Source organism: Tympanuchus pallidicinctus, unplaced genomic scaffold (genome assembly GCF_026119805.1).
Source record: "Tympanuchus pallidicinctus isolate F22 unplaced genomic scaffold, pur_lepc_1.0 scaffold5, whole genome shotgun sequence".
NCBI lineage: Eukaryota > Metazoa > Chordata > Aves > Galliformes > Phasianidae > Tympanuchus > Tympanuchus pallidicinctus.
In genome coordinates this window covers 9,385,852-9,398,902 of record NW_026294769.1, presented here as the reverse complement: position 1 = coordinate 9,398,902, position 13,051 = coordinate 9,385,852, and the positions used below count along the sequence as shown (strand labels likewise).

Sequence of the window (13,051 nt, the reverse complement as noted above, 5' to 3'; positions counted from 1 at the left end):
TAAAGTTGATGTCTTGTAAGTTGAAGATAGGACTAATGAGGGGGAAAAAAAAAAAAAAAAAAAAAAAAAAACACCACTAAAATTATATTCTGGAATGTTTTTTTATTAATTTCTTGATCGTGGAATAAAAAGAAGTGAGATTTGCCCCTGTGGGAAATGTCTTCATGAAAGCAATTATACATGTCATATAAGTTCTAATTAAATTTCATTCACACACACATGAACTACTGCTCTTCACTGGGTGAATTTTATCCAATGGTGACCATAAGGAAAATACTTATTATCCTATATCTGAACAAACAGTTTTTCTGTGGCTTCTCTGACTTTACTCTCAGATGTACTAAAGCACTTTACTGTCATATGTAAATGACTTGCAAACTCGATTATTGAAAGAAATAATGACTTAATAAAAATAATAGCAATTTCTAGAAAACAAAAGAAAAGCGAGCCCAATTTCTTGTATTTACAACATCTTTAAACAATTTGGGGAGATTTCCTTCTTTTACAATGTAACAGTGTATTCAGTAGTTTTTTATCAATCTTGTTAATCTTCAAAAAGATGACATACCATGGAATTCATCTTTATTACTACAGTAAAGCCATGCAATCATTCATCTGCTGCTATGATCTACACAAGCCAGCAAACAGAAGAATTAATTAATGTTAGACTTGTATGGAGCTATCTGAATCCCTGCCAGATTAGATCCTGAAGGCATAAATAGAATAAGAGCAAGTTTACTCGCATCATTTGGTGGTATGTAGACAGTTGGACTAGATGACCTTAGAGATCTTTTCCAACCTGAATGATTCTGTGATATTATGATTATCCACACAGACAGCATGCCATCTATCTTTTATCCAACTTACACAGAATCACAGAATCACCGAGGTTGGAAAAGAACTTCAAGATCATCCAGTCCAACCAATTTTCTCCCGCTGCCTACAGTAACATAGGCAGGCAGGCAACCTTCTAGTTTCAGACAAGCTCCATCCAAGATTCCTGAATCAGATGAACTTTTGAAGCTGTCAACTACCCCCTTGTCTCTCATGTGCTAAACTTTCTAGTATTTCTGGCAAGTTTGAGTATAACTCACAGAGAAGGACTTGGGCATCCTGGTGGATGAGAAACTAGACATGAGCCAGCAGTTTGTGCAGTCCAGAAGGCCAACTGTTGCATTAAAAAAGGGGTGGCCAGCAAGGGGAGGGAGGTGATTGTCCCCCTTTACTCAGCTCTTGTGAGGCCCCATCTGTAGTACTGCACCCAGGCCTGAGGCCCCCAGTATAAGAAAGACACAGAGCTCTTGGAATAAGACCAGCAAAGGGCCACTAAGATGATTAGAGGGCTGGAGCACCTCTCCCATGAGGAAAGGTTGAGGGAACTGGGATTGCTTAGCTCAGAGAAAGCTCTGAGGAGATCTCATTGTGACCTTCCATTACTTAAAGGAAGCATATAAACAGGAGAGGGAATGACTGTTTACATGGGTGGATAATGATAGGACAAGGGGGAATGGTTTTAAACTGAGACAGGGGAGGTTTAGGTTAGTTATTAGGATGAAGTTTTTCACACAGAGGGTGGTGGCGCACTGGAACAGGTAGACCAAGGAGGTTATGGGTGCCCCATCTCTGGAGGCATTCAAGGCCAGGCTGGATGTGGCTCTGGGCATCCTGGTGTGGTGGTTGGCTACCCTGCACAAAGCATGGGGTTGAAACTAGATGAACATTGAGGTCCTTTTCAACCCAGGCCATTCTATGATTCTATGATTCTATGATTCTGTGATTCTATGATCAGTTATAAAATATGAGTTCTTATAATGCAAGATATTCTGTCTTTGGAGAAAGTCATCCAAACAGGAGATCATTTTCCAAGTTCCATCTTTTAGTTCTCTTTTAGCTCCCTTGCTTAAGCCTTCACAGCCCCAAAAGTGTCAGGATGTGGCTGTTTATAGGATTCACTCCCAGCACTTGTGCTCTGAAATAGGATCTCCACACACAAGTGAAAAAGTAGAGGTGAATGTTTTTACCACAAGCTCAACACCTTTATTTCCTTTAAATACTTATCACATCTTAGTGGAAAAAGAGGGGAACCTACTCAAGAAAAAATAATACACAATTTTACAGTATGTGACTCTATGGGGGAAATTTTTATAGTAACACACGTTTAAAAGAAAAAGTTTCAGGTGCAGTTAAGAAGAATGATGAATCAAAGATGAATGATGTCTCAGCTTCTGCAGTTCTTTCCTCTTCACACATGAAATCCTACCGATTTTTTAAATCCTATACAAGATTTTCTTGGAGTATCTAACAAATCTTGAAAGCTTTGTGACCTTTCTGCAGAAGTTTGATTTTCACCTCTGACATTCATGAACAAGTGCAGGCCTTTGCTCTGAAAGATATATATAAATAAAGCTGGCCTATAACCTTTACCAGCTTTTTTTCCATAAATACGAACAATAAATAAACCGAGTGCTATTTCTTTAAAAACAACAGATATCTTAGATTCATTTTAAAGAGGAATAAAGGGTTTCTTTTTCAAAATAAGTTAAATGAAGGTAAAGGTATTTTAGACTCTAATTTATTAATGCCTGTTTAGATGATTTATATCTCCAGCTGGAGTGGGCTTCAGGGACATGGAATATTATTACTAAACATATTACAGCAGCTAAAAGTTCCATACACATTTTCAACATCTAAACTAAAAACTAAACCAGCTGCATATAATGTGTATCTGTTAGAAATAAAAACACCACCTGGCTCTTCCTTACTGCTAAAAGCATTGCAGAAATTGCAGATATACTATAGGATACGTGACAGATCCATTTTTATACCTTTTCAATTTACTGTTTGGTATCCTTTATTCCATTCAGCAGAATTTTAAAGGCATGTTATCAACATAAAGTACATTTATGAAATATGTGAGAGAAGGTAGCAGTATCTGAAGCCAGAGCAATATAGAGACTCCATCACAGACATTTGCTGTCCCAAACTGAGGCAGCACAATTGCTATGTAATGGTGAAGACCCTCCCTGATGTGAGAGTAAGGGCTTGGGGAGCAGCATTACCCCAAAAAAGGGGCATTAACCCCAAGCAGACCACCACTCTTTGGTCCCCAGATGCTAATCTCCGGCTCCCACAGACTAGTGGATTTGCTGGTACTGAGTGTGCACGCTCCTGCTTGCCAGAATCAGATAAATAAACAGGAACCAAGTGCTGCTCAGTGGGATTAACATGCAACAGGAAGAAGCCTGTAACTAACTGGCTTTCCAGAAAACACCATCCACAAACAACAGTAACAAAACCCACCAAATTGCATAGTACTGAAAGTGGAGGAGAGAGGAGTAGATACTATTGGTGTTTTAACTTTGGATTAATTCAAATTATGAACTAAGGTTGAGACATGTCCTGTCATTAAGACCAGAGTATATGAGTTCAACTAATGTCATATTCCTAAAACCAACATATTACAGCAATGTATCTCTTTATTAGATTCCTGTTAAAAACACTGATTTTACAATCTGTAGTTATAAACTGGTGGTTTTGGTCCCAACTTTTAGTATCAACTCTAGATTGCTGTCAGCCAGAGCTGCTTGTCCTGCTGAGATGAAAAACTAACTCATTTTGTAAAACTGATATCTTACAAATATGGATAGATACTTAGATTAACTCTCTTTTAATAGAATTTATGAATAATAGCACAAATTCTAAACCAAGCACATCTCTGCAACTCGAAGTGATTAAAAGTCAGTCATGAAATGCCAGAATGACTAATTTATCAGTATAACTACTCCAGCCATACTACCACAGCTAATGCTTTCTTAATATGCCATTGCTGTTATGAAAATGCAAGCCACTCATTAACTGTGTGTAACAATTTTTATGGATTTATTGCTTAATTAGATTTGTGCCTTTATTTGACAAGGATTATTGAATATAGCATATACTCCTTACAAGTCAGTGTAAAAGTCTAAGTTAGTTTTTATGGGAGCTTAAATTAAACTTTAATTCAGTGATAAAATAAAATGCACTAACTCACTTCAGGGAGTTTTGTTACAGCTTATTTTAATAAGTAGCTATTTGCGTTTTCATCATTTTCCCAGACATTCTTCTGATTAAAAAAGATACATTTTTAAAAACTACGTGGGGATCTTTCTCTCACAAAAACCCATCTGCTTCTCCTCTGTGATGATTCGGTTAAGTCATAACGTTGAATTTCTTCCACAAGGAAAGACAATGGTTGCCGTGAGTGTAACAATTCCACATCTCTTCTGGAATAGGCAAAAAGGGGAACACATTTTTTCAGCTGACTTTAGCCTCTGACTTCAGAAGTTGACCAAAATGGATTGAAATACAATTTTTTTCAAATACTCACGAAGCACAGAGAGAACCATCCAGGTCAGTTTGTGGAGTAGGAGAAAATTGTCTATAATTATTTGTGCTGACATCTTGTATGGAATTTAGCTGTGCTTTGATAATTGGATATCAACAGTAATTGATAAACATTGAGCCCAATTCCAATGGTCACGCTCATTGTTCATATTGCTACACTGATGTAAACAGCATGCAGATTTGATCCCTGATGATACACAGCAATCCCACCTGAGCTGATTCTTTCTTGTCACATAGTAAAACTCTGGTGTTCAATCTCTCTAAAGATTCTTTCTGCAGCTACTTTAAAGTCAGTCCAGTGTGTATTGTCATGGGACAGCAGCTGGCATTTCTCACTCATCAGACATGTCTGAAATGTGAGCGTAGAAACATACACACACGTCTCATAAGCACATGCAAGTCTCATGGAATTATTCTAGTCAATGCAATATTTCTGGCTGTTAAAATACTCTAATTTGCACATGAATTTATTGATTCTGGCAGAAATACAGATAAGTTATAGATGATATGAAAACTCTGAGGCAGAAAAACAAAGATTGATTACACAAACTGTGGCTAGTCTTTAAAGTGGTCTGAGATCTCTGGTGCTTAGAATATACGCCAGTCCTGATGAGAGAGGGCACAACAAAATGCCTATGTTTCACAGCAACTCTGTTTGGAAAGCTTAAAGTATTTTCTTATGCTTCTCGTAGCACAGACATGAATTTCCTGCTTCAATTTGTAGTCTATAAAAACCTATTTTAAATCTGGGTGAGGAAAAAGAACCAATGAAGGCAGTTTCAGTAATTTTGCATTAAAAAACCATTAGAAGTGCTTTGAAATCTCTTGCCTAAAAGAAAATATTTACATAAAGTCAACAAAAGTAGTGAGAAGTTGGAGTGCAAAATAAGTGGAAGTAGTTTTCAACACAGATCTAATATATGGAAGGGTTTAAAAAAAGGAAAAATAGTTATAACTGCACCCAAACAAATATTCATGTGAATAAATTGGAGGGTCTAAACGAAAATATGACTAGAATGAAAACTGATGAAATTTTAAACAGTTTCTTAAGTTTCTTTAGGTAGAGTTTCTTGTGAAGTGGAAACACTCAGATAATTTTTATTGGTGTGTAGACTCTGGGGCATGCAGAGCAGTAGGGAAGCAAGAATAAAAAATGTCATATGATTCACATCAGAAGCTCTCAGTAATTGAAAAGTTTAAATGAGAAAGACTTGCAAGTAATAAGGATTTCCAAAGAACCTGCAGTGGAATAATGGTAAGCAATTTTGCCTACAGTAAGACATACTTATTTCTGCAGTCATCCTACTGGACTGGTTGTATTTTTTTCTCCTGGCCTCTGCTACTCCATGCCAGCCATGCTCTGATTTCTACACTCACCCCAGGCACAGATAAGACAGCACAAAGGAGGCAGAGATGTTGACTAATGCTGGGGCTGTGTCCTGGTGAGCACTGATTTGAGGAACAGAGGCTTATTTTATCTCCTTCCACCCAGAATTTACTGTAACATAGACTGTTACACATGTTCAGTGAGATTATTCAGATGAATGAATTTATTTACTGCTGCGAATGTTGGTAGTAGTATGAAGTGTGAAGGTGCTGTGAAATAAAAATAGGCCATTTCAGAATAATGGCTGTACAAAACAGGATGGGCTGGCTGCAGCTACTAGAGGGGACCAACATTTCTTTCAGTTTCATGAGTATTTTTTTTTTCAGTTTCAAAATCTGATATTCTGTTCACGTTATCATAATTTCAGAGCCTCATTTCTGAAAAAAAACTTCTAAGGGATCTCTTTCCTTCCTTAGTAACTTTTTCATTAGCCCCTTTTCAGTTGTCGCTGATGTTTGGTAATTATAAAGCTTTTAAACAGAGGTGAAAAATCTTGGCAATATAATAACATTAGAAAGAAAACATATCTAAAATTTACCTCTCTGAGAAATTTCTGATGACAAGGTAGACTCGTATATCTTCCTCCACAGGTAGATGGTCCATAGGTTGAATGCATCAAGACTACCATCTGAATACAATAATATTTGAAAGGTCACAAATAACAAATACGTATGAAGAGAGAACTGTATGGATTTAAAATAGGTGGAGCTTTCACATCACATCTCAGTCACTAATGGAGACACTTTCTTGTGCTATTTGCAGGATGGATGAAAAGCTGATGTTTATATGACTTATTAGTGTAATGGAATATTGTTGAGATGGTTCTGTCTCCATTGCCATACCCCCACCATCCACCTCTGATGTCATGGGCCAATATTGCAAAATAGGAGGCATTACTTTCAGAGCAGCCCTCGTACTTCTAGTTCTTAACTGGGTAAGTGCAATTATAGAACTGATGAAGCACTGAATCTATTAAATGGAGAAAACAGATATTCAGCATTAGAAGTTAAGAACTATATATATATCTTTCCCATTGTGGCTCTTGCTTGAGGCAAGGTTCCTTGAAAAATTAGACTATTGTAAAATTTATTGACTATGTTAGAAGTTTAAATTTAATTTTGTCTCATCACATTCATACAAAGTAATTCCTCATGTCTAGTTCTAACTGCAACAATAAGGCCAGATGCTTGTCTGATTTATTTGGTTGTCTAAACTCTGGCATAGAGAACAAGTGTTTTGGAGCCGCTGTGCCCCACATATTATATAGTTTTGGCACAGAGGAGTTTAAAATACATTATCAGTTGCTCATGAAAGTTTAGAATTTACCCTCTATAGCCACGCATGTTTTCAAACTTTATTGGAAATCACATACAAGTTTGGGACAAACGTAACTAAAGCACATGGGTCACTTGTGTATTTCCAAATATGATTTATTTTAGGAGCTTGACACTAATTTATTCTCTGAGGGATACCCTTTCTGACCTGCCAGGCCCTAACGCTCTGCTTTCAAAACTCCCTCAAGATCTATCCTGCACACTTGACCTAGCTTGTGTGGGAAGCCATAATCTTTTATGCACAGCTCCCAGATCTCTTCAAGCCAGAAGGGACCTCTCTGGCTGTTTCATCTGTCTTCCCACATAACACAAGCACAGAAGGCTCTACTTTAATTTCTGCCCTAAGCCCATCACTAACATTTGAATGGTAGCTTCCCTTTTATAGACGACAGAAAATCCTGAAAGCCAAAACAGACTGTAAAAGCGGCCATTTGTCAACGGTGGCTAAAGCTCTTGGCTCCCTTAAGCCTCAAGGAAATTATCTGATTGGGGATCCCAGCACTGCAGCTGCTCTCTAGGAATACTTTTATGTTCTGTCACTACAAAATTCAGAATTTGCTCTTCCTTCTCCCTTTCTGCTTGAGTCCTTGTGCCCACATGGTACTATTTATTATGGACTTACTCTTTGTTTCTCTCATTGACAGGGACTTTTGTTTTGCCTTAAAGTGCAATTCAGAATGAGTGGAAGCAACAGTGCCAGCAGGAAAGGGTCTGAAACTGGCAGCAAGATAAATGTAGATGGTTTGTCTACAGTGTCAGTAGTTGCTGCTGCAAGAAAACAGACGCTGTAGTCTGCTGTGTGTGGAGTGCTCTGGCTATTATCCAGCATAGCACTTACACTCAGTGCTTACATTACTTTCAGACATGCTAAGTGTTATCACGACTTTCAAAAGGATAATGACTGTCCCAGATCCCCACCTTCTTTTTTTTCCACTCATGAGGTTATTTACATGATTATAACATTTAGCATTTGAGCAAGTACCAGACCAAAGGTACATGTCTTTGCTGTGTAACACAAGCAGAGCAAAATGGGCATGCCTGTTACCATGACTCACAGGTACCTCACAGTACGGTTTTATTTCACAGCATTTTTGCATTGTAATCCATACCTGTGATTTTGCACACCATCACTATGGGCTCGAAAAGTATCAGATACAGTATTATATAAAACATTCCCCTTTTTTCAGTTTTAATTTCTCATTCAAGTCATGTACAAGCTTTCCTTCTAGAAAGGATAATAGCTACCCATAACTTCAATTATATATATCACCTATTATGCCACCTGCTAACGTCATCTTAATTCATAAAACTGTACAAAATTACACTAGGAATTGAGACATCTCTACCAAGTTCCTTAACATTATATAACAAAACTATACCTCCAATGGGCTTATTATTGGAAGGCACTACGAATCTGAAAATAGTGTGCATAGAAACAAAGAGCTATGAAAGGTGTCATCAGGTAAAAACAGTGAAGTATACTTGTAATACATGCAAAAATAGATGTGATGTCAGGCATCATTAATTAATGATGGAATTTCAAAATGTTTCTTTTTGTTTTTTTGATGTTATGTGTTATCTCTTTAAACTAAACTATCATTATTAAGCATTAAAGTCTGTAAGCAACAAAAATAATGCCATCTACAAATTAAGCAATTTCATCACTAATTAAAGGCAATGTAAGTAAAGCTATAAGAGCCTGTTTTTTTCTGTGCCTTAGAAAAGATTGACAAAGCACATAACTGTAAAAACAATGTTATTGTTTGCACTGCTTACTACAAATACAGAAGTGATATTATCATTCCTTGTTTACTGTTGTTGGCATGTTTACACAATTCATTCTGATCTTCTGGAAAATCTCACTCTCAAAAAAACCCAAATTGAAGAGCATAAACAAATACACATCAGAGTCAAGGAAATTACCAGAACATTTTGTAGTGTTTCAAGAGCTTGGAGGTTATTCTTCTGCAGGAAAGATCATCTGCTCTTTTTCAGATATTTAATGAACACATTCACATTAAAGCTAGATAAAGATCTTTCTAATATAACAACTGAAGAATGCCCCTGATAATAACTGAACAGCCATTAATGAATCCATTAGCATAGAACAAAGGAAAATAATAGTTTCATTTAGTGGTTTCACACAGTATTCTGTGCATTTTCAGCAGTATTTTAAGCAATATATGAATAAACAACATGACATTAAAAGATGTTAAAATGCAATCGTATTCAAAGATGCACCCAGATTTTCTCTCAGCGATGGAAGAAGACTTTCAAAAAGCACACACTTGGCATTTGGAATATTTAAAAAACATAAATTCTGTAGATGAAATGTTTTGCTTAGGTCATGACATGGACAGTGTCAGAGTTTCTAGTATTGTAAGTTTGAAGCCTTCTTGCAATCAAAATACCGAATCTGCCAACGGTGTTCTCTGATGAATATCAGGTAATCTAAACCAAATAATGATTCATTTTTTTTAGAGTCCACAAAAACTTGTCTGAATAGAGAAATGCAGAATCCCATTTCACTTAATTCACATAGCAACGATGCATGAGTAGAGGACCTGTGGGTACTATCGTGCCCCCCTTTCTCTTTCTTCCGTCCTTTGCATTACACAATAAACTGCATTCCATGTACCCTTTATCTTTCTCAAGCTGCCACATGCACCTACTTCAGTTCAGCACCTACTGACATATCACCAACATTTATTTGAGTGGCATTTCTGAGCAATCTATGCCAAGTTTTAGAAAGTAAATAGAATATAAAGTAGTATGGTACTGTCAAAGAATACCAGAAAAAGTCTATACTTCACATACATAAATTTGTGGGCTATATAAGATCAGCAGACAATTTGCCCATTGGAAGCACATATATTTTGGGAGTACCTAGTAAATACTATAGGCTTTTAAGGTGCAGTCTTCCTATCTGTAAACTGCCAACTTCTCCAATAAAGACTGAAGACAAAATATCAAGTATGTATTTATTTACCATTTAAATCCTAGGGAAAAAAAGCAACTGTCATATATGTATTCTAAGTCAGTATGACATCTACAGTACAGTTTGCAAATATATTTGTATATACACACATGTACACATATAAGTGTACAAACCTGCACTCCATACACATGTTCAGTGCAATTTGAATGAATTTTTTGTATAAGTATATGCAGATGTATGGACAGTATTAACTACATGAGGATGTAAAGTGTGAAAGGGTGTGCTTAGTTACCTGCAGCCAGCACACTGTAATCTTGCCAGTAATTCAAAGAGAAGTTAGGAGAAAGAGTTAGGTCACTTTTATTCTTGACTATGCTGGACTGAAACTATGATGAAGAAGAAAGCTTACCATGAAAAATTCTTAGACTTTTGTAACCTTTTGTTATCTTAAAACTTGTTTTAGAAAAGATGACTCTGAAAGGCAGATTTCTATTATCACACTGAGAAATCCATATCTTTTATCGTGTTATAGGTACACACTGAGTTTTTTGACTGGAGAAAAAGAACAAACAAATTATTTGAAACATTTTCTTTAGCTTTGTGTTTCTGTAAAATACCAGTCTTCACACAGCTAAAATTTTGGATGCAAATTGCTAGAATACTTCACATAAATTATTCATAATTGGTAATTTGACTGGTCCTGATAGCAAGTGTCAGTGTGTGTCATTCAATGACACACTTTAAATACTCTGCAGAATAATATGAACCAAAACAGCAGCAATTTCAGCAACAAAACCACCAACTTTCACCTAAAGACTGTTTGGCTAGCTTCTTAGCCTATTCCACCAGTACATCCTCTGAGAGGATGCCAGTTTTGACTGGATAGGTCATATGGTTGGCAACAAACAATTACATCTCAGTCCAACTTTTGGATTTTTATAAGCTCAGTTTTATACAGTTTTGTCCAGAAGATTAACTGGAGCTTTCATCTAACACATGCAATGAAGCAATTGATAAAAATATGGCATGAATGGACTGAATGATGAGTAGTGTTCAAATTGTAGTAATGGGCAGTATTTGTAGCAGATGCTGGGAACTTGTCTCTATTCCCCAGTAAAACTGAAGATATAGTTGGAGGATGTTGATTCGCAACAAAAGTTTCCTGGAAACAGTGAAAAGGTCAGTCTTCTCTATTAGCTGCTTTTTCTTTTTCCCACAGACTCAAAAATTTCAGTTCAGATGCACTGCTTTCCTAATCTTTTTGCGCTTCCAGAAGTTTGCCTTGCTTAATTTCCATAAGCATTGCTTCTGACTTGATCTCAGCTCTTGCTATCATTAGTATAGACAGATGTGTTTCAGCTAATAAAAAAACTGCTCATTTGCAGACACTTTAGTAGAGATCCAAATCCAAAAGCATTTGGGTTTTTTGGCCAGCAAAAGTTGTTTTTAAAATTTTTAAATAATTTCCCAATGTGCATTATACTTCAGGTTCAGAAGTTTCTAGACTCTTCAAGATGAGTTCTTTCAGTTAAGTAAAACCCTGAAGCCAGTAGCAAAACTCACATTTATTTTGATGGGACTGAGATTTATCTGGCAACGGGTCCAGAAAGTATCATAAGTAAACACACTCTTCTAAGGTTTTCCATCAACTGATCAGCACAGGAATGTTAAGCAGCACAGATAAATCAATAGCTGCTTAAGCTCTGTTAATATTAAATCTCTGCAGGGAAAAACATATTAGGTTAAGTTCATGCACTTGTCTCTAGACTGAATTAGCTACAATATTATGAGGTGGTATGTGTGATTGAATTTCCACTCCTATGAGGTGCAAGGATAACAGATTGATGAAGTAGCATAGTATTAATCAGGGTTAATAAAACTCCACTGTACAGACACAAATGATAAAGAAATTCAGGTGGAACATGTTTTCTCCTTATTAATATGTACATTAATCACTGCATTTTTGGGGTTTAGAAAAAAAGATTAATGGCGTGTGGATATCAATAATCTAAATATACAGAAATGAAACAAAGCAACTGTTCAGTGACCTTTCAAAGAATTCTTTGCACAGTGTTTATGCTTGGCAAATCACCACAAAGCTGCAGCCATCAACACTGAGAAACTGCCAATCTCAAGCTTAAACCATTAAGCAGCCCAAATGCACCAAACTTTGTGGGTTTATTAAACTTTAAGTAAGATTACTGGCAATTAGAAATCCATTTATTCTAATTCTTGCTGTGTCATGCTCCCAGTTACATATATTCTTCTAAAGACAGGTTGCCTAAACAGGCTCAGTCCACAAAGTTGTACAAACTTCATTCTATAACGCATCTATGCACTAAATGGATTTTCTCAGGAAGAGCCTGTACATTCCCGGCTGCAGACTTGTGCCAAGGTGGTTGGACATGCTCTGTATCTCACAGCAGTCATTTTCCCTTGCTCTCTTTCTGTCATTTCACTTTCTCTCCAGCTACGTAAGGTTCCTCTGTGAAATAGATAATCTCAGTTAAGATTTAATGTCCTCGGTGTGTCTATATTTATATTGTGATTTCCTATATTCCTCCTACCTCAAGAATAAAAATGAAAGCCTGACTGGTACATAAATCTAATGTACCGAATGAAGCCTATTATGTGAGGACATCTATAAAAGTGGATTTCACTGATTTAGTTTCCTGCTCCAGGAAACTATAAAGGATGTTTAGGTTTGTACAGGAAATGTTGTCTTCTGTGGAATTAATACTGGATTTACATTGAAGCAGAGCTATCTATACGTGGGGAGAATATATTCAGCCTGATAACTCTTGGCAATAAATGATTCTAGCATTGCTGAAGAACTTTCTGAGTTTCTGATTTTTCTGCAATCTGTCAGACAGCAGATGCAGGTCACTGTGTTTCATGGATGAAAAGAGAACATACAGAACTAAACCTGGCAGCACTAGAGGTGGCAACTTGCTTCCTGCTGGTCAGACTTTAGTACAATTACCAGATCTCCATCACATATCTCAGTGC

The 13,051-nt window shown here is 36.7% G+C and overlaps 1 long non-coding RNA gene across 1 annotated transcript; it reads right to left on the bottom strand.

The window, feature by feature from the left end:
* Positions 1-2,014: 2,014 nt before the first annotated feature.
* On the bottom strand, positions 2,015-8,731 carry LOC128090855 (uncharacterized). Its single transcript, XR_008211124.1, has 2 exons — positions 4,367-8,731; positions 2,015-4,262 (listed from the first exon to the last, which is right to left on the bottom strand). It is a non-coding gene; the product is annotated as an uncharacterized LOC128090855 (long non-coding RNA).
* Between the last annotated feature and the right edge of the window lie 4,320 nt (positions 8,732-13,051).